This window comes from Carettochelys insculpta, chromosome 12 (genome assembly GCF_033958435.1).
Source record: "Carettochelys insculpta isolate YL-2023 chromosome 12, ASM3395843v1, whole genome shotgun sequence".
Taxonomy (NCBI): domain Eukaryota; kingdom Metazoa; phylum Chordata; order Testudines; family Carettochelyidae; genus Carettochelys; species Carettochelys insculpta.
Genome location: NC_134148.1, coordinates 18,554,702 through 18,580,127, shown reverse-complemented (window position 1 = coordinate 18,580,127; position 25,426 = coordinate 18,554,702). Strand labels below are relative to the sequence as shown.

The 25,426-nt window shown below is 44.1% G+C and overlaps 1 long non-coding RNA gene across 3 annotated transcripts in view; it reads right to left on the bottom strand.

Moving 5' to 3' along the window:
• Window positions 1–25,426, bottom strand: part of LOC142019413 (uncharacterized) — a 107,203-nt gene that overhangs the window by 33,924 nt on the left and 47,853 nt on the right. For 2 of the 3 annotated variants that reach the window (XR_012647069.1, XR_012647067.1), the window contains exons 3-5: window positions 3,207–3,463; window positions 2,063–2,159; window positions 785–937 (exon numbers count right to left, since the gene is read on the bottom strand). This is a non-coding gene — a long non-coding RNA (uncharacterized LOC142019413). The remainder of the gene's footprint in view (window positions 1–784; window positions 938–2,062; window positions 2,160–3,206; window positions 3,464–25,426) is intronic. The other variant, XR_012647068.1, reaches the window with a different exon arrangement.

Below are 25,426 nucleotides of genomic sequence, written 5' to 3'. Positions count from 1 at the left end.
GCCCCAGCCAGGAACCCACTGTTCAAAATGGTGGTCATACCACCACGCGTCCTCGCCCACCTTCAGTGGTGGACATGTCTGGACTATGTTCTCACCGAGGTGCCATTCCACCAGCCACCCCCCTCTGTTACCCTTAATACAGATGCCTCCCTTGTAGGATGGGAGGGCCCATCTGGATTCTTGTATGGTCCAGGGCAAATGGTCCTTTACTGAGCAAGCGCTCCACATAAACCTCCTGGAACTCAGAATGGTCCACTATGCCTGCTGGCATTTCCAATGGCACCTTGCATGCAGGCCAGTCAACATCCTTATGGACAACCTGCATATATCATATCAACCATCAGGGCAGGGCTTGGTCCCCGTCCCTATGTGCAAATGCCATAAAATTGCGGATTTGGTGCCTTCAGCACCACATTACTTTGGTGGCCACATATCTCCCTGGGGTACTGAATGTGACCACGGAAGCCCTTTGCTGCTTGTTCAGCAATCACCACAAGTGGGACATTGAGACAATGGCCCTCAATCACGTGTTCCAGTTTTGGGGCCAACCACGCATAGACCTGTTTGCAACCCAAGTCAACAGAAAGTGTCACCAGTATTGCTCCAGAGTGGGTCAGAGAGACACTCCCTTGGGGACGCCTTCTCTATCAAATGGGATGCCTCCCTTCTCTCTGCGTTTCCTCCCCTTCCCTTGGTTCAAAACCTTCTGATCAAGGTCAGACTGCATCGGGCTCACCTCATCCTGATAGCCCTAGAGTGCCTGAAGCAAACTTGGTATACTTACCTGCACTGGCTGTCAGTGGCAACTCCATATTCCTTTCCTCCTTGCTGCAACCTTCTGTCTCAGGACTTCAGCTACACCGTTCACCCTGATCCATTCAGGTTGTACCTCCACGTGTGGCTCCATCAGGGTTCCAGAATGCTGAAATTGCATGCTCTGAGGGGGCAAAAAGGGTCCATGTTAAAAGCAAATAGGAGTCCACGTGCAAGTCCTGCCTCTACAAGTGGATGCAGTTCTCTCAACGGTTGGATGCTAACCATCCTATGCATTCTCATATGGTGCCTCTTCTGTCCTTCTCGACTACCTGATGCCCCTGTGTGAGTCAGGCCTAGCCCTCAGTACTATCTGGGTGCATGCTGTGGTGTTGGCAGCGTTCCACCAAGTACAGGACAGGATCTAGTTCCTCATCCATCCCATCACCAAATGTTTTCTGATGGGTCTGCAAAGCACTTTCCTGCCAGTATGTCCTCCAGTCCCTATCTTGGACCTTAACCATATCCCCAGCTGCCTCATGAAGGTGCCCTTTGAACCGCTGGAAATGTGTTCCTGGCTCCATCTGTCAATGAAGGTCTCATTTTTAGTCACAAGTACATCGGCCAGGAAGGTCAGGGAGCTTGCCGCTCGCATGGCTGATGGTTCAAGATGTTATTATACGGTGTTTACCAAGGATAGAGTCACTCTTTGCCCTCATCCTAAGTTCCTCCCTAAGGTTCCCTCTCCATTTCACATCAACAAACCTATCCACTTACCTGCATTCTTCCCAAAGCCACACTCTGATCCTGCACATGTGGTGTGGCACACTCTGGACATTTGTTGGGTATTGGCCTTCTACATCAATCGCAAGAAACCTTGGTGCAAGTCTCCTAGGCTCTTCCTATCCCTCGCAGAGCAATCCAAGAGCCATCCCATTTCATCTCAACATCTGTCCAAGTGGATCTCCACCTGTGTCCACACTTGCTATGAACTTCACCAAAGGTAGTTTCTGGGTGCTGTCACCGCCCATTCTACCCTGGCTTTGTCTTCCATCACCGCCTTTCTCAAGAAGGTTCTCCTTACGGACAAATGCAAGGCGGTGATGTGGTCTTCCAGCAACACGTTTGCACAGCACTACACTCTCTCATTGTCCATTGCTTCCGCCATTCAAGTCTGTCAAGCAGTTCTGTCAACTGTAATCATTACTGGGCTGTAAACCCACCTCCAAAGTGCAACAACCGCTTTACAGTCACCCAGAGTGGAGCGCCCACAGGGATACTACTTGAAGAAGAAAGGGAAGTTACTCACCTTGTACAGGAATGGTGGTGGTTCTAGATGTGTCCCCTCCATGGGTGCTCCACTTCCCTCCCTCCTTCCCCTGCTTTGGAGCATCCTGCTCTATTTCCTAGGGAAGAAATGAAAGGGCCTTCACTGGATGTGTGCACAAGGAGGAGTTACTGAGCATCTATGACACAGGAAACCACAGCTATAGAAGAAGCTCCAAGCACCAGTGCAGGGATGCACTGACAGTCAGAGTGGAGCACCAACAGGGAAACACATCTCAAAATACCACTGTTACTGCAAAATGTGAGTAATGTAGAACTCTAGGACCTTAAGAGGTCACTGAGTCCAGTCCTCTGCCATCATGGCAGGACCAAGCACCATCCAGCGCCTTTAGACCATCTCTGATAGGTGTTTATCTAACCTGCTCTTAAATAGCTCCAGTGATGAAGTTTCCACAACCTCCCTAGGCAATTTATTTCAGTGTTTAAGCACCATGACAGATAGGAAGTTTTTCCTAATGTCCCTTGCTTCAGTTTAAGCCCATTGCTCCTTGTGCTATCCTCAGAGACCCAGAACAATTTTTCTCCCTCCTCCTTAAAACATTCTTTTAAGTAACTGAAATCTGCTATCATGACCCCTTTCAATCTTCTCTTTTCTAAAGAAGCTCAGTTCTTTCAGTTTTCCCTCATAGTTCCTGTTCTCTAGTCCTTTAATCATTCTTGTCGCTTTTCCCTGGATGTTCTTCAGTGTTTAGTATTGGGCTAATCTAAGTCAAACAAGAGTTGACTTCAGCATTCATTGTCCACTGTGATTTCCTTCTCAAAGTCCTTATCTGTTTCTCTGAGTTCTGGTAACAGAATCCTTGCCTTCCTTTTCTACCACTCACAGTTACTCTCAGCACTTCAGAAACATCAAGGGCCACATTTTCCAAAGAGCCGTCTCCATCCACTTCCAAGTTCATGCCCCATGCAGGGCCCTATCGTGATGTGCGTGCTACTCTAACTCACCAGCATAGCCTTGTATGTGAGGTCACGCCAACAGGGGTGGAGAGGCAGGCTCTTCAAAACGACCTCTCTTGTCAGATACTGCCAATCCCATGTCCCAGATGGGGGGAAACCCTACAAAAGTAGGACTGTCTGGTTTACTGTGGGACACTTGGCCAACCTACCTGAACCCTCCTGACAGATCACAGTGAAACATTAATGGAAATATTCTTCAGTCCCCTCTGGAAGATCTGTAGGGAGGGCAGCCTTATTCTTTCTCTGTAGCAGAACACTCCCCAGCCAGTCAGCCATAATGTCAGCAGGCATCTTTGTGCTACAGAGGTGAGCAGCATATGGGTGAGGGCAGCTTCAGGACTCCAGCAGCTGTTCTCTCCACCTTCGTTACCCTCCAAAATGAAAGATCATCTAAAATCACCACCACCTGTGGAAAATGGTGCCAGTATTCAGGGTCACTGCCCTATACTCACAGTTTAACACAACCAAGCAATTCCTCAATCATTTCCTTGCCTGAGTGGCAGTGTTCCACCTATTTTTTTCTATCCATGAGCAGAATAAATTTTTATTATGTGCACCAAATCATGTGCAGATGTGCACCACCAGTAGAAAGACAGCCTGCCCACTGTGGGTGCTCTGCTAATCAGCTGGGCGGCACCTGAATCAATCCTTGGCAGTCACCAAAGCGCTCAGCTTACAGGGCTTACAGGCCATATTCCCCTGGCTGGTGCTGTGACTGACACCATGCACAAGCAATCTCCAAAAGAAGTGTCCATAAGCATCTGGTTTAATATTTTAGGGGTGCCAGGGGTAGAAGGTCTGAATTTTACCTTTTACTGTCCATTGTGACTATACTCACAGGTGCCGTCTCTGTGGGTGCTCTGGGGCTGAAGCACCCACAGAATAAAATTAGCAGTTCCCACCCTACTCATCAACACCACCTGCCTGCCAGTGGTCCTACCAACCAGCTCCTTCTGCCTGCTGTAATCAGCTGTCTCATGGCATGCAGGAGGCTCTGGGAATGGCGGAGTGGGGAACGGGCAAACACAGGGCAGGGGCGGCAACAGGGAGGGCCAGGAGTGGTAGTTCAAGGCATGGGGTTGGGTAAAGGCAAGGCCGGGAGTAGTATGGGTGCTGAGCACCACCTGGCCTGGAGGAAGCCAGCACCTTGACTATACTGACACTGGTACCTCTGTGTGTTTAATCTGCAGCTGCTGTCATTACAGCTTTGTGGTCGTCCCCCTCCACACCCATGGACCCTTGAGCCATATAAGGATGAAGATGACTCAGGATGACATGTTCAGTGAGATCCCGCATGCCAATGCTGCATCAGATGGTGAGTAAAGGGCCTGAAGGGTGAATACTGCATACAGCCTGGGAAGGAAAGAGCAGACAAGACAGTTCTCTCTTTTCCAAGCTGAAAAGCCCCAGTCTTTTTAATCATCTTGTTCTATACCCATAATCATTTTTGTTGCCTTTCTCTGTACTACTTCTAATTCTAATATCTCTTGTTTGAGATGGGACCATATTTGCAAACAATATTTAAGATGTGGGTTTACTATAGATTTATGTAGAGGCAATGTGGCATTCTCTGTCTTACTATCTATTCCTTTCCTAATGATTCCCAACATTTGATTGGCTTTTTTGATTGTTGCTAAACATTGAATGGATATTTTCAGAAAACTATCCACAATGACTCCAAGATCTGTCTTAAGGGGCAATAGCAAATTTAACCCCATCATTTTATATCTATAATTGTAATTATGTTTTCCAATGTGCATTACTTTGCATTTATCAACATTTGTTGCCCAGTCACTCAGTTTAGCGAGGTTCCTTTGTAACTCTTTGCAGTCTGATTTCAATTTAAGATGTTGGACAAACACAAGGACTCCCCATTCTCTTCATTCTAAAGAAGGATGAGGGGCTGGTACATCACATGAGCAGTTTGCTGTTGCACCGGGTGATTCTTTCAACTGCCTTCATACAAAACCAACAAAGTTTGCTGATAAAATAATGGATAAAAAATAATAGCCATAGTCTACCAAGCTACCCATTTCTGAGGGTGCAACATGAAGGCTCTACCCAATTAATTATTTTTACTAACAAATGTCCTTAATTATGTCATTGAAAAGGACAATGGAATCAAATGGCTTGTTAGAAGTGATAACAGAGACTGTGTCTATGGAGATGAAATGTTACAGTAATAAGATGTCTGTGTAAGGGGTTAGACTATCTGAAGCTTTTAACCAGTTGATAACACTTTGTGTGGTGCACCATGGTACATTCTCCTCAATGGGCTATAATAAATGAAATCATTTGGAAACGTCAGCAATGACAAGAAGACAAGTGACCCTAATGAGTCTCACATTAATAATATAACTTATATCTACAATAAATGTGCCTTTAATCACGAGTATCTTCAATATTTTGCCATATTTCTTGTTGAAGTAACATTGACTCTCATTGACTTTGGCAGGAGCATGGCAGGAGCTAGGGCAGTGGTGGGAGGGAGGGGAGAAGCAGGGCTGGGGCACAAATCAGCTGATTCACAGCACTCCGGAAATGCTGTGAGGATAGGGGGAGGAGAAGGGATGGGGAGCACTCAGGGGAGGAGACAGGGAAGAGGTCAGCGAGGGTTTGAGGGAAGAGGTGGAGTGTGCTCCCTCTGCTTCTTTATGTTTTGCTGGCAATTTAATTGGCTGCTAATAATGGATCACTTTGACTGGGTCTACAATTGCCCCCAACTTCGAAGGGGGGGTGCTAATTAGGGCAACGGGAGATGACTAATGAAGTGCTGCAGTGAATATACAGCACTTCATTAGGTTAATTCTCCCCCATGGCAACTTCAAAACGTCAGACGTTGAAGTGCCTGCGGCTACACACATGCTGACACTTCAAAGTTGCTGAGGGGGAAAATTAGCCCAATGAAGTGCTGTATATTCACTGCAGCACTTCATCAGTCATCTCCCATCACCCTGATTAACATGCCCCCTTTGAAGTTGGGGACCAGTGTAGACAAGCCCTTCGTGTTACAAAATGCATGCTAAAGAAGGGGAATCAAGTGTGATATATTTAATCTTATTCCTGGGGTCATGGTTGGTGCACGTGCCTGAGTTCGATGCTGTGGCCCAATAAGACGAAGAAGAGCCACTCGTGTGGTCTACTCGCTAGACTTGGTTGCCCATGACTGAGCCTGAGTGACGAAAGTCTGGCATGTTCTGTAAACTACCATAATAAGCTTTCCTGGGTATAGCTCACAAAGCATAAACAACAAAAGCTACAAAATAAATCAAAAATTTAAATGGTGAAAGTATGTTTTCCCACAGTCAAATCGACCCCTTGCCATCTTCCTATGTTTGGGTAAACTGTCTTTTATTTTCAGTGAGTGGAATCTGCAAAAATTGTCCATCTGTTTGCATGACTCAAAAATTAGCTATTCTGTTGCACCAAACCCTGTGAGTCCAGGGAAGCAATATAAACTGCTGGCACACAGCAGTTTTAAAGGTATTAAGGTGGGAATAGGACCAAGTACTCACCTAACCTCCTAAATAAAAAGGCCGTAGCATTTCACCCAGTCGTTTCTGCATCACACCCAGAACTTCTTACTAAGCTAAATCATATCCTTTAAACTATCTAAAAATAACACATTTTGAAGAATCCAGTGCCATATACCTAAGTTAACTGTTCCTGCGGTTAATGAATCTCACAGTTAAAAAGTCTCTATCTTCTGTCAGTTTCCAGATATGGTATCTTGTGTGCATTTGTTTGGTAGAAAGGTTTCTAACAACAAAAAATTTGGTGGCCTCAGAGTGCAGTCACCAACTCTTGCTTGTGGGTGCTCTGACGTTTTTTCCTAACGTAGTTACAGGGAAAATATAATTGGTTCTTAGAACTCACTGACCAATTTTTATAAACCTCAGAGGTGGAAGTTATCTGGACTACAGATATAAAGCTGTGTAACTTCTAAGGTTGCTCTTTAGCATCCTGCCTGGTTACTGTTGGAATAGAAACTATTTTCTTGTTGAAGTTAAGACACGAATTCATCAGTCAGCTTCTCTTCAAATACAGAACAGACATATCTGCCTTTTCTGCAGCATCTGCATCACAATTCTAAGGAAGGGTAGAAGGGAAAACAGTACAATAGAGATAATGGATTTCAGGAAGGCAGATTTTGGTAAACTCAGACAGCTGGTAGGTAAGGTCCCATGGGAAGCTAAACTGAGGGGAAAAACGGCTGAGGAGAGTTGGCAGTTTTTCAAAGGGACATTATTAAGGGCCCAAAAGCAAGCTATCGCGCTGCGTAGGAAAGATAGAAACATGGAAAAAGACCGCCTTGGCTTAACCAGGAGATCTTGCATGATCTCAAAATAAAAAAGGAATCGTATAAGAAATGGAAACTAGGACAAATTACAAAGGACGAATATAGGCAAACAACACGAGCATGCAGGAGCAAGATTAGAAAGGCTAAGGCACAAAATGAGCTCAAACTAGCTACAAGCATAAAGGGAAACAAGAAGGCTTTTTACAAATACAAGAGGAAGACCAAGGAGAGGGTAGGGCCATTGGTCAGTGAGGAGGGAGAAACAGTAACGGGGAATTTGGAAATGGCAGAGATGTTTAATGATTTCTTTGTTTCGGTCTGCACTGAGAAATCTGAAGGAATGCCTGACATACAGAATGCTAGTGAAAAAGGGGTAGGTTTAGAAGTTGAAATACGAAAAGAACAAATTAAAATTTACTTAGAAAAATTAGATGTCTGCAAATCACCAGGGCCTGATGAAATGCATCCTAGAATCCTCAAGGAGCTGATAGAAGAGGTATCTGAGCCTTTAGCAATCATTTTTGAAAAATCATGGGAGATGGGAGAGATTCCAGAAGACTGGAAAAGGGCAAATATAGTACCCATTTATAAAAAGGGGAACAAGAATAACCCGGGAAACTACAGGCCAGTCAGCTTAACTTCTGTGCCAGGAAAGACAATGGAGCAGGTAATTAAAGAAATCATCTGCAAGCATTTGGAAGGTGGTAAGGTGATAGGGAACAGCCAGCATGGTTTTGTTAAAAACAGATCATGTCAAACTAATCTAATAGCTTTCTTTGATAGAATAACGAGCCTTGTGGACAAGGGAGAAGTGGTGGATGTGGTATACCTAGACTTCAGTAAAGCATTTGACACGGTCTCACATAATATACTTATCAATAAACTACACAAATTCAACTTAGATGGGGCTACTATAAGGTGGGTGAACAACTGGCTGGATAACCGTACCCAGACAGTAGTTATTAATGGTTTTCAATCCTGCTGGAAAAGTATAACTAGTGGGGTTCCGCAGGGGTCTGTTTTAGGACCAGTTCTGTTCAATATCTTCATTAACGATTTAGATATTGACATAGAAAGTACACTTATTAAGTTTGCAGATGATACCAAGCTGGGAGGGGTTGCAACTTCTTTGGAGGATAGGGTCATAATTCAAAAGGATCTGGATAAACTGGAGAAATGGGCTGAAGCAAACAGGATGCAGTTTAATAAGGACAAATGCAAAGTCCTCCACTTAGGAAGGAACAATCAGTGTCACACATACAGAATAGGAAAGGACTGCCTAGGAATGAGTACAGCAGAAAGGGATCTAGGGGTTATAGTGGACCACAAGCTAAATATGAGTCAACAGTGTGATGCTGTTGCGAAAAAAGCAAACATGGTTCTAGGATGCATTAACAGCTGTGTTGTGAACAAGACACGAGAAGTCATTCTCCTGCTCTACTCTGCGCTGGTTAGGCCTCGGCTGGAGTATTGTGTCCAGTTCTGGGCACCGCAGTTCAGGAAGGATGTGGAGAAATTGGAGAGGGTCCAGAGGAGAGCAACGAGAATGATCAAAGGTCTAGAGAACATGACCTATGAAGACAGGCTGAAAGAATTGGGCTTGTTTAGTTTGGAAAAGAGAAGATTGAGGGGGGACATGATAGCAGTTTTCAGGTATCTAAAAGGGTGTCATAAGGCAGAGGGAGGGAACTTGTTCTTCCTTGCCTCTGAGGATAGAACGAGAGGCAATGGACTTAAATTGCAGCAGGGGAGGTTCAGGTTGGACATAAGGAAAAAATTCCTAACTGTCAGGGTGATCAAACACTGGAACGAATTGCCAAGGGAGGTGGTAGAATCTCCATCACTGGAAGTATTTAAGAGGAGGTGAGATAAATGGCTTTCAGGGATGGTCTAGAAAGTGCTTGGTCCTGCCATGAGGGCAGGGGGCTGGACTCGATGGCCTCTTGAGGCCCCTTCCAGTCCTACTCTTCCATGATTCTATGATTCTATTACTGACAATTTTATCATCTGTGTCTAATAACAGATTTATTCTATTCCTAGGACTTCTTTTGTTCGTGAGATATTTAAAACATCTATTTTCCACTAATGCTATGTCTTTATAAGATGTTGCATAATACAGCAAATACAAATGTATAAAAGGATTGCTGGTAATTTTCAATGCAAGACAGAGCCTCTTGTAAATTGCATGGAGAGTGTGTACGTTTAAAATACAAGTGTACTGAGATCAATCCAAATACATCACAGAAAGGAAATCATATTCCTTGCCAGAAAGGTTCTAAAATTCTGTGATCCTTACTCACCCTTAATCTAATGCCTAGCCCATGTCAGCAACCAAAATAGCAAGAGCCATTTTTTTTCTGATTCAGTAAAAAAAAACTCAGTAATTCAAGAGCCGCAACGCATGTGAACGTGGTACAATCTTTAATAACATCAAACAATACTTTTGGTAATCCCTGTTTTAAGAACTGTGCACACAATGATTTTTAATGCAGGAGAGTCACAAACTTTTTACATATTCCCCTGAGGTTGCAACTTTTTGTTGTTGGTGAATTTCTCACTGCAAATGCAACATAAAGGAGCCCAGAGAAACTCAATATAAATGCGAAGGACTGGGTCCATTCAGTTCGAAATTCTGTTTTCATCTTCGATTTTCCTCTTTTTGGAAGCCATTCCAACCCCACCTTAATTTTGCCAATTTTATTTCATGTTTAATTTCCGTTTTCTTTCTTAAAATGTACATTGCCCTTCACAGCAGGAATGCCACAAGTTTCCTTTTCCTTTTCAAAATCAAGACTTTATTAATAACATGATCAAAACACAGATACACTAGCATATCCCACAATGCACTGCACATATTAAAGGGGGATTTAGCCAACATTTTGAGATCACATAGGATTTGCTATTGAGAGACGAGTTCATTTTGGGGCTTTTACATGTTTACCATTTATCAAAAAAAAACCAACCAAAAACAGAAGGGTTGGGTTTGTTTTTTTTTACTTTGCAATTATAGCATTGGAAACCACAAAGAAGTCCTTAAAGAGCCTCATGCAGTTCCAGAGCCACAAGTTGCAGACCCCTGGCCTAGCCCCACTGAAGTATATACAAATATTGGATGACCAGATGGAGGGGGGCCCTGTTGAGTTCTTTCTTCCTTTAATAACTCTTCTGTGACTTATTATGAAGTTACTTCTTGAATAATGGTCATCATAGGATATTAATTAGCATGCTCAAAGACAAAGGAATTCTAGAGCCAGTATTCTAAGATATCCTCACTCAGCACTGCACAAGTACTAAAGTGACTGGAAGAACACATGAGGTCGTACCACATTCACCTTTTAAAATTAACCAGCTATAAAAGATTGGACAGTTCAAATACGGTGACAGAGCTTTGCAATAAAGCTGATTCTATTATACCAGTGGTTCTCAACCAGGGGTACTCAGAGATCTTCCAGGGGGTACATCAAATTATCTAGCTGTTTGCCTAATTTTTCAACAGGCTAACATAAAAAGCATTATCAAAATCAATACAAACAAATTTCATACAGTGCCTTGTTGTACAGCTCTATGTCTCTCACACACCCAGGTATAATGACAATATTTATATTTTAATTAATTTATTTTTATATTTTATGACAAACATGAGACGGTAAGAAATTTGTCAGTAATAGTGTGTTGCAACACTTTTGCATGTTAAGGTCTGATTTTTGGAAGCAAGTAGTTTTTAAAGTGAGGTGAAACTTTGGTCTTCCACGCTCCTATCAGATTCCTGAAAGCCTACACTTATCTGAAAAGGTTGAGCTCCACTGCTCTGTATTATTCAGGCAAGTATTTCAGAAAATATTTTCAGAAGTACTTAAAACAAATGTGTTGCAATGGTAGAAAAAAAAAAACCCCGTTTGTCTGAAAATTGTAGGCACTGGGGGTATTTTTTATTTTTTTTTAAAAGGGGTACTTTGTAAAAAAAAGAATGAGAAACTCCCGTGAGGCTGGCAGCAGGCTGGCACGCATGCCTGGGGGCTGCCTGATGGATCTGGGTGGCACACACTACATTACATGTGGTTCCACATGTGAGGACCGCAGCGCAGGGTCCTGCCTGAGCCAGCCAGACAATGCTTACAGCACACCCTATCTGCGCCCTCCTCCCACTCATGCCCAAGGGTGCGTGACGCATAGGCTACTTCCTGGAGAGACCCTCACCTAGCTCCGAGGACACCCTGGAGATGAGCTGGCTGGTGGGGACCGACTCCAATATGATCATGAGGGTGTTGCTACTGGCCTCCAACTCCGTCTCTGGTGGGGGTTGGGGGTTGAGGTGCTGCTCTTCCTCCTCTGGGGGATGTGGCTGTGGGGGTGGGGGCTCGGTGGAGGTGATGTGTCATTGTCCCCCAGGATATGATCCCTGTAGTAGGGGCAGGTGGCTGGTCCTGCTCTGGAGTGCCAGTTGGCTTCACAGGCCTGGGTGTAGCCCTGCCAGAGCTCCTTAACTTTTGCCTGTACTTGCTTCATGCTCCGTGTGGTGTGGCCCCGTTCTTCGAAGGTGGTGGCCTTCTGGGCATAGCCTTAGGGTCCTCTTTGCCCCACAGGTCCAACAGAGCCTGGACCTTGGGCACAGTCCATGACGGGTCCTGGTGCTTGGAGCCCCAGGGTTGGTCCTGTGACCCCTCAAGGGCCTCATGGGTCTTGGGGTGCCTGGCTGTCGGCCATCTGGGAAGGCTCAGTCTCAGGGAGTGGCTGCGAAGGTGTGGGGGGTGCAGTCTGCAGCTCTGCTACTTCCACTCTCTCAGCTTCCTGCCACAGGGTTTAGGAATGGCTGAAGGCAGGCACCATAGAATGCTGATTGCTGTGGACAGGGTGTCCCCCGGGGCACTTGCACAGCACCCTGGAAGCCTTTTCTGTTGACAGAAGGCCCCCCAGAACATCCAGACCAGCTTTCTGTTGATGGATCTCTGTCAACAGGCATTATACCTCGTGGGGAGCAGGATAAGACTGTCAAAAGAAGTGCTGTGTTCTGTCACTTTACTGTTGACTGAACGCCTTGGGAATGTGGGCGCTCCACAGGTTTTGCCGACAAAACCCTCTAGTGTAGACATAGCCTCAGAGAATAACCCTATTAGTCACTGTAGCATATTACATTTTGCCAACATGGAAATACAGAACAACCGAACAACTTCAAACCATTGTCTTACCAACGGCCTAGGACAGGGGTAAGCAAACTTTTTTACGTTGGGCCCCCTTTTTCATCCCGGCAATTAACACAGGCTGCACAGGTGGAGACACACACTCTATACGGGTACTGGGCAGGAAAGGGCAGATGAAACATACCTCGTCAGCTCATCTGCAACTGCTGAAAGCCGAAGGGCACAGGGAGAGGAGGAGCTGCTGACACGCCTCCAGCTTAATACCAGGGGAGACATCAGAGAAGCCGCTACTGCTGCCAATAATGCCTCCACCTACCCCTTTCAAGCAAGCAGGTGACACACACAAGTGATGTCACAAATGCTTAAAGCGTATGGAAGGATATCTTCTTCCCCCATAACTGGTTAAGCTGATCGCGCTGCACCCCCTTACAAAAATCTCACGCCCCCTCCCATGGAGGTGCACCCCCACTTTGCTCACCCCTGGCCTGGAAACCAACCCTGAAATTTTAAAAGTAACATAACTAACAACAAAATGGCTTTTAACTTCTATTTATCTGTATGTGCTTGTATTCCATTACCACTCATCAGAGTGATTATGAACAAAAATCCTGCTAAAAATTCATATCCTGCCATGAGGATGATCTCAGCAAAACTAGGGTCTAGTTGGAAAGGTATTTGACACAATCTGTAAAGTGATCCTGTTACAACATTTGTTCTTCTTGTCTTATTCTGTATTTACTGTAGGGTTTTTTTTACATCTGTCCCTGTCTCTTTTAATCAAATATTTATCTGCAGCAGCTGACAGAACATCATTTGTTTTAATTTAAAATGAGACCACCAAGGCAGGATCACTTCTAAACATTTCCATGGCTCGGACAGGCCGTGGATCTTGAGTGCTTCCTAAGGGTGGCCCTACTGACAAACTCTTTCCTCCCATCTTTGTATCCTTCCTTTTCTGCTTCATGTTTATTTTCAGACAGAAAAAAGTAATCAGGGCTTCAGTTTTGATAACGAACTTGTTAAGATTAATAGGCCCAGAGAAGGACAAAGGAAAAGGCCCCTATCATGTCAGGTTTGGAGTTCCATTGTAAGGGGACATTTCCTAAAACTGGTTTGTGGACAACAATCACTGTTATCATAGGAATATAAGAATTTCCCAACCAAATCAGACAGCAGGTCCATCCAGCGTAGTATTCTATGTCTCTAAAGCGGACAGTACCAGATGTTTTAAAGGAAGACACAAGAAACCTTAAAGCACAATAACCTGCTCAGCCAGAAAGTAAGCCTTCTTCAGCTAGTAAACATAAGCCTACAGGGCATAAGCCCTCCTCAGCTGGTTTATGCCCTATATGCTTATTTTTATTTTATCCTCTTTACCTATTTAAATAAATTCTCTGTAGCTCTATCAAAAGCTTTCTATTAGAGATAGTGTATAACTACAAATGTACCAGCATGCAAAAGGTAATTTAAAAATTCTTATAGTTGATGCTTTATTCTTTTCCTTATTAAAAAAACAAAAGCAAAAATAGCCAACTTACAATAACTCTTAGTACCAGAGTTCCCTGTAAACTGAGTGCTTGGGTGGCCACCCAGGAGACATTCAGGTACCACCAGCTGATTAGCAGAGGGCCCACCACCACCTTCGGTGGGCAATATGTTTTTCTAATGGAGGTGCACATCTGTGTATGCCTTGGTGCACATAACAAAATTTATTCTGTCCACAGATGGAAAATATTAAGAGGGAACACTGCTTAGTATTAAACTTATAGTGTTGCAGCGTCACGGTGTATAACAGCACAGCTTATATTAGGGGCACTGCATAAAGGTTTTAGACCCCTTCTCAGGATCACTAGTGTATTTTGTATATGCTATATTTTCACATTCACACCCTTACAGTGTCTGGGGGTGGAGAAACTTTAGACCACCACTGTCACAGGGCAGAGACAGCATGGTGCAGAGCTTCTCCCCTGCAGATCAAGGAATGGGAACATAATTGTCTGCTCTAGTATCTGAGAATCCCAATTACATCACATCACACCCTTAAGCCTCCTCAGCCAGTAATTATTTTGACTCTAATTAATGGCGTCTTTTACTTTAAAGTTTTTTAAAATGTATTTGAGACTGAAGAGCCTATAAAACAATTGTCCATTCCTCTTCCTACAATTGAACCATTATTTTTCCTATCTTGCATATAACTCCTCCACACTTGAAAAGAAAAAAACCCACAATGTGTTACAGGATAAAAATTGGCATACCCAAATTTAATGAAATAACCTTCAAAACAGCAGCCTGTTCTCATCTCTCATCAATTATGTGCAGTAGGTTAACATTCATTCATTTTTCACTTATGCAGGTGTTTATAACAACTGTCTATTAGATATTAAATACTGATAGCAGTAAAATGAAAAGCTACTGTTCCACACAGGTGTAAATGCAGCAAAATCACTGGGCAGACTCAGATTTTAGGTTCCAGGAACTGGGGTTTTCCTAAATTAACAGCAAGCTTAGACATGACACGTTCAGACTTACCTCACCATGAAACTAATTCATACTTATCTAGTTCACACTCTGGTTAGTGGAAAATAAATAGCAAAGCAATTTGGGATGGGTTTACCAACAGGCAGAAAATTATCTCATTCCAGAATATGCACACGAAAAGTTTTGGGGAAGTTAAGATCAATATAGCATCTTTCTTAATATGTATATTCAATTATGCTATATGTGCACTGTGTACCATTAGTGTATATAACAGTATGGCTGGGTCTACACGTGCCCCTTCCTTTCGAAAGGGGTTATGTTAATGAGCAGGTTCAAAATATGCAGCGCCTCATTAGCATAATGGCGGCCGCAGCGATTTGAAAGTGCGGCTTTTTGAATTGTATGCCACCCCTTTTGAAAGGACCCCCCCCAGTTTTTGAAAGCCCTTCTTCTGATCACAGATGGGAAGAAGGGCTTTCGAAAACTGGGGGGGGGTCCTTTCAGAAGGTCCCATCTCCATGGGCGGTGCGCGATTCGAAAAGCCGCACTTTCGAATCGCTGCGGCCACCATTATGCTAATGAGGTGCTGCATATTCATTGCAGCAACTCATTAGCATATTTTGAACCTGCTCATTAACATGCCTCTTTCAAAAGGAAGGGGCACGTATAGACCCAGCCAATGTGTATAATAGATGGGTAACTTTCTAAAAAGCATCTGTCATAGAAGCCTAAAGATTACATTTTCAAGAATGACCTGGGTACATAAGAGTCTTAAGCTTACTGAAAGTCAATAGGCTCACGGATGTTTTTAAAACTTGTACCCCACATGTTGAACTGCTGAAAACAGGCCCATTTTGTTTTATATGATTCATATAGAATAATAGAATTGCAGAAGTGCAGCACTGGAACAGACCTCAATTGCTCATCCAGTCCAGTCCCCTGAACTCCGGACAAGACCAAGTAATAATTAAACCAGTCCTGGCACGTGTTTGGTTAACCTGTCCTTAAAAACCTCCCACAACAGAAAGTCCACACCTTCCCTAGGCAATTTGTTTTGTGTTTAGCTACCCTGACAGCCAGGAAGTTTTTCCTAATCTCCAATCTACACTTCACATGCTACAATTTAAGCTCATTCATTCCTGGTTTATCCTGAGTGGTTAAGGAGAATAATTTTTCACCCTCCTCTTTGTACCAACTTTTTACCTATTGTACTTGAAAATTGTTACCATGTCCCCACTCTGTCTTCTCATCTTGTAGGTTATGCTTTCTAAATCATTTTTGTTATTGTTCTCTGTACCGTCTCCAATTTGTCCCCATCTTGTGTGAAATGTGGCACCAGAACTGGACACAGAACTCCAGTTACACCTAATCAGTGTAGAATGGAATGGAAGAATTATTTCTCATGTCTTACAACACTCCTGCTACGATGTCCCAGAATGATGTTTTCTTCTTTTGCAACAGTGTTGCCCTGTTGTCTCATATTTAGCTTATGATCCACTATACCAGAAGGTTTCAACCGGGATACATAATGATCTTCCAGGGACATGTCAACTCATCTAGACATTCACCCAGTTTTACAACAGGTGACATAAAAAGCACTAGCAAAGTCAGTACAAATTAACATTTCATCCAGTGACTGTCTTACATGGCTCTATACACTGTATGCTGAAATGTAAGCACAATATTTACAGTCCAACTGCCTTACTTTATAATTCTATTGTAAAAATGAGAAAGTCATTAATTTGTCAGTAGCAATGGCCTGGGACAGTTTTGTATTTTAATAACCGATTTTGTGAAGTAAGTAGTTTTCCACATGCCTCAGTAACACAGTTATACTGACGTAAGTTCATAGTGTAGACCAGGGATGAGTCTCTTCTGAAAATGGAACTTAGACTGCTGAGGAACATAGATGTTTGTCAAAATTTTATTCTATACTCATCCTTATAAGCCAAGGGTAGGGAACTTCTAGCCTGCAGGCCACATGCTATTCATCAGGGTGAGCCATGAGTGCACCTCCAGACAGTCTGTTTACCTGAGCATCCACAGGCATGGCTGCCTGCACCTGCTAGTGGCCACAGTTCACCACTCCTGGCCCATGGGAGCTGCAGGAAGTGGTGGCCCAGCCACACCGCTTTCCACAGCTCCTACTGGCCAAGAACAACAAACTGAGCCCACGAGGCACTGCGAGTGGCTGTGCCTGTGGACACTCAGGAACACAAACTGCCTAGAGGTCCTTTAGTGGCAACTCTGAGTCATAGAAGATTTACCATTGGGCCAATTGTTCTGTGGCACTGGGCCGAAGCTTAGAAGGGCCGTGTATCTCTCCCTTCCTCCGCAATGCATAGTGCAGCAGGAGCCTGCTGGGGATGATGGGGTGGGAGCTGAGAGCCTAAGGTACTCTGCGAGTTGTAGTTCTTTGGTCAACTCCCTGCCTAGGACGCTGGCCCCGCAGCAGGGAAGGGACTACATTTCCCAGCAGTCCTTTGGCCTCTAGCAACAGGAAAGGCAGGAAAAGAGAATGGGGGATGCTGTGAGAACACTTGCGGTGAATGGAAAGTTAGCTGCTGGAAGGGGAAGGTGCTGTGATGGGGAACATGTGTGCACAGGGTGTGGAAGGTTTTGGCCCAAACCTCACCCTCAAAAGCCTTCACCAGACCAGATTAGGGCTGCTAATGGCTTTGGTTCAAAGTGCTCCCTAAGAAGGAATTAGGTGAACTGAGTGGACAATGCACTTCTGTCTGGAGCCTAGCAAAAAGGTATGTGGACCCCACCAGGAGAAGTGAATATAAATTGGGGAGATAAGGCTCTAACAGAGAGCCTGGGTGGCTTTGCGTAGAATACTAAGTGTGCAGGTATTTCCACAGACATGGAAACAAAAATGGGCTTTTCCTTTCCAGATTTATCTCAGTCAGAAAGAGAATCTAGCACCTGCCTCCTGGATCTGAACAGGAGTGCTCAAGTTTAATTTGGGCGGATCCACTGTAATTTGCGTTAGAAAAACTAGAAGAAACTTGAGCAACAAATGTTGTCATCTTCCCATTGCTAACTGCGGCTGGAGTTGTTATTTTCAACTGTCATTACCAGTTTTGTGGTTTTTTATTTTATATTTTCTTCTTTTAAGAAGATGACAGCAATTTTGCATTGGTTATTTTTCCACAAAAACACAGAGTGGAACAGGCACCACAACTTCTCCTCATTAGGTGGATCAGTCATACAAGATGGATCCAGATATCTTCCAATCACACAAACTGAAAGATGTTCCACTTGACTGCAGTTCCGTAACCCTGCAGGCACCAGTCCTGTGTTCTTTGCACTTCCTGAATTCCTACTAAACTCACAAGTGCCTTCCTTTTGTAACCATAGTGCCTGATATTTTCAGACCTTGTAAGCTAAGCAGGTTTACATTTAGTCTTTGGGTCAGAGGCCACCCAGAAGAAGTTAAGTGCTGCAGGTGTTGATCATTCACTAAGTAATGTGAGATCCTCCCATTACAATAATAAACCAGAGCAGCATAAAATGCACTTTGCTCCTAGAGTCTAGAATGGGTCTTTGCTTCTATGAAAAGAAACTCACTTCAGCAGGCCTTGGCCAGAACTGGCTGGTTATATATGGGTAACAGCCACTATCTTCAGAGGTTACTGGTCCCACAGTGTGGGGGTGGAGAGGGGCACAGGGACAAGTGTAAATTTGTTGCAGAGCTGCTGCTCAGGGATGGGAACTTCCTGGTGCCCAGGCCTCCAAAATCATTCAGGCTGTGCTTTCTGTCTGAGGGATGTGTGGGAATTGGGGCCCCTGCTGCAGGTGACGGGCATCTCAGGTACTTAAAGCCATAGCCTAGAGCCACAGCATTCAATATGTTTGCCACTCGTTATTGCAAGAAATGCATTAGTTGACATTGTGTAAGTTGGAGGTCTACTGTACAGCATGTCTGGATAAGTTAGGAGACAATTCTGTGGAGCATTTCCCCTGATCATTATGTATTTTTTGCTCACTGTGGACACTGCTAAACCTATGTTGGTGTACAGCTCAATGAGAACACCCCGGGGGCTGAGGCAGCTGTGTATAGCAGTAATTACAATCTTTCAGAGGTGGGTGATCAAAATGAAAAATGCCTCTGAGACTCAGTACCGGATACACTATAGCCCTGCCGCATCAGGCCCACACTCAGAAGGGGCTGATGATAACTACACAGGGCCCCACAAAATGTTAATCCAGCCCTGCCCTGATGAACTGCATGCAGCTGATGCACTGGAGGCTCCTCACCCATTATAGCCAGTACTATATAGATAATTTATAGCTACGAAAATATTAGCTTACTCTAGTAGGAAGACCTTAATAATGGAAAAACAACAAACTACACTTTCAGTTGATTTATAATGCACGTTGGTTATAATGGCTTTGAACAGATCACAGGTACTGAGTATTTGTGGGTTCGACATTGCAAGTGAAACCAGAGATGACAAATGAGTTTAAGGCCAGTTTTCTTAAACTGGAGAGATTAGGAGCTTGTCATATGATATTAACGGAAGTCTGGGGATTGCTTGCTGATGTCACTCAAATTAATAGCTAGTGGAGTACAGCTGCTGATGATCTGCCAGAAGGACACTCAGTTTTGTTTATCCATTTTGACTTTGTTTAGCTGAGGATTTCAAAATGCTACAGAAAAATTAAATTATTCCTCGAGAGGATAACCCTGGTCACTCAAACCATTGCTACATGTAAAAGGCAAAATCCAGCCCACAAAATGCTAACATTTGAACTGAATTTTTTATTTTCTTTTTCTGAACATATCTGAAAAAGAGAATCATTAGAGCCTTAGCCCAGCAGAGCACTTTGTGCCATTCTAGTGGCACAAAGGAGCCATAAATTCAACTCGTCAACTAAGCTGGCTTCCTAGGAACTTTCCTGATGGAGAATGGGAAATGTTTGGGTGACAGAGAGATAGCATAGAAACTCTGAGTAACCACCACGAACCCTGGAGCATAGGGATATTCCTTGAGCAGTGCGGTCTTATGATACCCTTCTGTTGCAATGCCCATTGCAGCTGGGCACAATGCTGAGGTTGCTCGAAGTTTTGCTAGGGGTTGAGCTGACCCCTGATAGACTCCAGAAATGGAGGAGCACAGTTGGAGTAAAGTCACTCTTGTACCTTCCCCCAAGCCATGGGTTCTTGATTTCGTGACACAACATCTGATGATAAGTTTCACACACAAAAGGTGACATCTCCTGATGTGCATATGGCAAGGAAACAAAGGGGCAAACTGGATTTTGTCATTATTCCTCATGCATATCAGGAAGATTCTCTAAGGCCTGGTCTACACTAGGAAACAAAGTCTATCCCCAATATGCACGTCTAGCTATGTGATTAGCATGGTTAGAATCAACGTATCAAGATCAACTTGGTTCCCTACTGTAGATTGGGACTTTTGGGGCTTGCACTGACATCCCTTACACCATGCAATAGTGTGGAGTACCAGGGTCAACGGCCAAGCCCAGAGAGATCAATTTTGCCATGTCTTCGCAGATTACAGCAAAACCGAACTCTGGAGGATTGATTACAGAGTGCTGAACGCACCGTAAGTACACACATGCCCTAAGTCTCTATGCCAGTGTATGACTAGACTGAGAACAGAATCAGGAACAAAGGCTGGGTTGTCTCAAAAGACATGTAGATATTATGGTGGAAAAGCCTCTGAGACCTGACTAAACTATAGCTTCCATTATTAGTATCACTGGTAGAAAATCACAAGAGTGTATTTGGGAAGCATACACAACGACTAGTAAAGCCAACTGAGAGTGAATGTCAGTTATGACAGAAGCTTCTGTGAAATTAATACTTTTGTCCACTAGTACTGAATTAAGACGTGTACAGTAAGACAGTGGTAAATGTCTGTATCTCCACACCAGTTACATCACCTAACCAGTTATTTTACATTAGGTCAGGTAATAGAGTCCTTTTTTAAGGTCCTCAGTTACTTCCATTTATTGTTGCATTAAGTTTCAGATTAAAGACATTTGGACAGTTCAGTGATAGACATTTATGCAATTTGTTCACTAATGGCAATTTAGTGATAACACTTCTCTTTAGTATAGCTCTGTGGCCAAACACAGAAGGAAACAATTGAAATAACTGGTTTTATTGCTACAGTTTTACTTACAGAATAAGTAATCTGTTGCATATAGAACTTGGTCAGCTGAAAAACACATTAAATCCAGACAAGATTTACATTCAGGGTGTGTAAGCCTGGCCTCACCGAGTTCAATGGGGCCAGGATTTCATGCTTAACTTATTTTTCCTGGAAAAAAGAAATATTAATTTATGGTACCAAAAATCACATTTCCATCCTGCTCTCTAGGCACCTATATGGCCTCAATTATCATGGTATTTGATCATTTCAGTCAGCTGAATTTTATGCAGGAACTGATCATTTTTACAGTGCAAGCTTTCCTGTACAAACTAATAATAAAAAAAAAATCCTAGGACAGAACGATAGTCTGGAAGAAAATGCTGGCAATCACTCTAAGGATTTGTAGCTCAGGCTAGCACTATATCTGAAACACTGCCCATGCACAGAATTCTTTAGTTTTGTAGAATTATCTGAGGCTTCCTGGAACATAATGCCAAACTTACTATAATTAGTGACTTGAGATGCTTACATGTATGTGATTGAAAGACACCTTCCTTAGAATTCTGAAACTGGCCCTGGAGGGAGTAGCATAGGTTCATTATGTTGCTAGGCAGCACATCTGAAACATTAGGCTCTCTGGACCAGCAAATCCTGGCAGGGTCAACTTATCCTGTCCTTCTGAGGCAAATCAATTGAGCGCCATACAATTACGTGTGTGGGCCTTTCAGGGAGGATGTTAAAAGCTGAGCTCTTTTCTGTTCTCCTTGGATATTTTCAGCCTCATGGTATCTTCATCAGACTAGGGAATTGCTTCATTGTTGCACACTCAAAGCTCCCCTACCTCACAGTTGCACATGGGCTAGGCACTGTTTGACAACCTGTCCATCATGTCCCACCCCCCACCCCAAAAGTGACTGCATATTATTGATGATGTGATACTTGTTCTACTGCTAGAGCTACAGAAAACTCAGTGCAGCAGCAGTGGCTGGAGCCATTCTCCCTGCCATGTATTTCCTTACGTGAAATACAGGACACCAGGTAAAATTGCTTGGAGTTCAGGAAGTTCAATGGAAATCCATTAGAACTATGCAGTGCAAACATTCAACATACCATTAAGTTGACTGAGCACCCATTCAAACTATATACTGCATTATTGTAACAAAAATAGGTAAAAATTAAAACATATATACCTACAATTAAGTGGTTATTGCTCTAAAAAAGTGCCTGTCTTGTCCTCATCTTGTTGTCCTTCAGTGTGTGGGCTGGTAGTGAGACTGGTGCAGAAGCCAGAGTAGGGGGCTGGGTAAATGTGGGGGAGGGCTGGGGATTGTGAGTGAACTGCTGGAAATCAGGGTTGGGTGCAGCACGGCAGGAGTCTGGACAGGAGGTTGGCAACAGGGAGGAGCCCTGGGATGGGGTTCTGGAACAATGTAAGTCATTTGATATTTTTGCAGCAGTATAAAAAGAGAATGAAACCTACTCAGCCAATTTAACCTCCTCTACCCCACCCTGGCCATTTAAATTTCACTGGAGCAAGTGGATTTACAACAGATAAATTATGGTGCCTACTTGTTTCCTAGTTACTGCCTTTGACTGACCTTTCCTCCCACGCTCTGCAGTCCTGGCCTAGCTGGCTCCCCCATTCCCCAGGGTAGGGTCAGATTAATATAAGGGCTGCCCCTTGATGGAAATCACTTATCTGGAAATCCAACTCTAACTGAAAAGTCAAACAAGTAAATGAGATATATGGTAAAGTTCTTCCAGTTTTCAATTTACCATGCATCAATTAGTAATGTAACACAGGATATTTAAAAAAAAATTGATCAGTTTTCAGATAGTTACAAAACTCCAAATTAATTTATGTTCTAAAAAGAATTCTTTCCCTCCTAAACCATTAGTGCTAATGAAGGATATTGGCATTAGAGAGTTGTTATAGAAAGATCCTGAGAACAGGATGGATGCAGAAAGTCACCAATGAGAAATTACATAGGAAGATACAGTCAAAGGAGAACTTACTGCTGCAGGTTATACCACGGAAGTTACAGCTATCTGGGCACATTTGAAGAATGAACGATGAAGAAATCAAGACTCTGGTATTCAGCAAAATGGACAGTAGATCCCACAGAGAATGGGTGGATGATACAGTAGATTAGTGCGGAACTAGTCTACAGAAATGAAGCCACTCCACACTGAACAGTGCTGATCTCTGGCCTTCCCCTGTGTGACTCATAGGGGGAGGGCCTGAGAGAGGCCAGCAGGCTTAAAAGCCAGAGGCAGGAGCGACCAGGGGAGCGAAGCGGACAGGGAGCTGTAGACAGGGGAGTTTAAGAGGGAGGAGAGCAAGTGAGCCTGCCGCTGAAGAAGCTACCAGGTGAGAGTGCTGATCTCTGGGTGAGTGAGCGTGTGCTTTAACTGCTGGCAATTGAACTGCCATTTTGATTCCAGGTGGGGTGAGTTTCAGTTTCAAGTGGCAGTTGGGACTGCCTGCCTGACCTTTTGCTCCCTTGATCAGCCTTCCCCTGTGTGACTCATAGGGGGAGGGCCTGAGAGAGGCCAGCAGGCTTAAAAGCCAGAGGCAGGAGCGACCAGGGTAGCGAAGCGGAGAGAGAGAGCTGCAGACAGGGGAATTTAAGAGGGAGTTTGGGAGGGAGTGTGACAGGGAGGACTATAATGGTTAGGAAGACCCGCAACACCTGTGCCAGCACTACTGCTGTCTCCTCCACTTGTGCCTGTAGCCAGACAGACTGCCTGACCATGGATGTTTCTACCCAGATCCTGGTGTGGTTCTGCAACGACTGTGGCTTGCCGTTCCCACTTACTGATACCCAGGCTGAGCGGAATATTCAGTGTGAAAGGTGCCTGCTGGTGGAATCTCTCAGGTGCCAGGTGGGGGAGCTACCGGAGGAGGTGGCCAGGTTGAGGAGTATCCGAGTCCATGAGCAGTTCCTGGATAGTATTCAGGTGGAGACTCCGGAGGTAACTGTCCCAGTGCACAGGACGGCTGATAAACCACTGGAGGAGGTGGACCAGGGTGGACACTGGCAGCTGGTTACTTCTCGTAGCAGGCAGTGTCCCACCCCTGCTCAGAACCCTCCCACCGTGGTACTGGAAAACCGTTATGCTGTACTCGATACAGGAGACCAAGAATTACCCCATACAGAAGAGAAGCCTCGTACCTAGACTTCAGTAAAGCATTTGACACGGTCTCACATAATATACTTATCAATAACCTACGCAAATACAGCTTAGATGGGGCTACTATAAGGTGGGTGAACAACTGGCTGGATAACCGTACCCAGACAGTAGTTATTAATGGCTTTCAATCTTGCTGGAAAAGTATACCTAGTGGGGTTCCGGAGGGGTCTGTTTTAGGACCGGTTCTGTTCAATATCTTCATTAACGATTTAGATATTGACATAGAAAGTACACTTATTAAGTTTGCAGATGATACCAAGCTGGGAGGGGTTGCAACTTCTTTGGAGGATAGGGTCATAATTCAAAAGGATCTGGATAAACTGGAGAAATGGGCTGAGGTAAACAGGATGAAGTTTAATAAGGACAAATGCAAAGTGCTCCACTTAGGAAGGAGCAATCAGTGTCACACATACAGAATGGGAAAGGACTGCCTAGGAATGAGTACAGCAGAAAGGGATCTAGGGGTTATAGTGGACCACAAGCTAAATATGAGTCAACAGTGTGATGCTGTTGCAAAAAAAGCAAACATGATTCTAGGATGCATTAACAGCTGTGTTGTGAACAAAACACAAGAAGTCATTCTCCCGCTCTACTCTGCGCTGGTTAGGCCTCGGCTGGAGTATTGTGTCCAGTTCTGGGCACCGCAGTTCAGGAAGGATGTGGAGAAATTGGAGAGGGTCCAGAGGAGAGCAACGAGAATGATCAAAGGTCTAGAGAACATGACCTATGAAGAAAGGCTGAAAGAATTGGGCTTGTTTAGTTTGGAAAAGAGAAGATTGAGGGGGCACATAATAGCAGTCTTCAGGTATCTTAAAAGGGTGTCATAAGGCAGAGGGAGGGAACTTGTTCTTCCTTGCCTCTGAGGATAGAACAAGAGGCAATGGACTTAAATTGCAGCAGGGGAGGTTCCGGTTGGACATTGGAAAAAGTTCCTAACTGTCAGGGTGATCAAACACTGGAACGAATTGCCAAGGGAGGTGGTAGAATCTCCATCACTGGAGATATTTAAGAAGAGGTTAGATAGATGGCTTTCAGGGATGGTCTAAAAAGTGCTTGGTCCTGCCATGAGGGCAGGGGGCTGGAGTCGATGGCCTCTCAAGGTCCCTTCCAGTCCTACTCTTCTATGATTC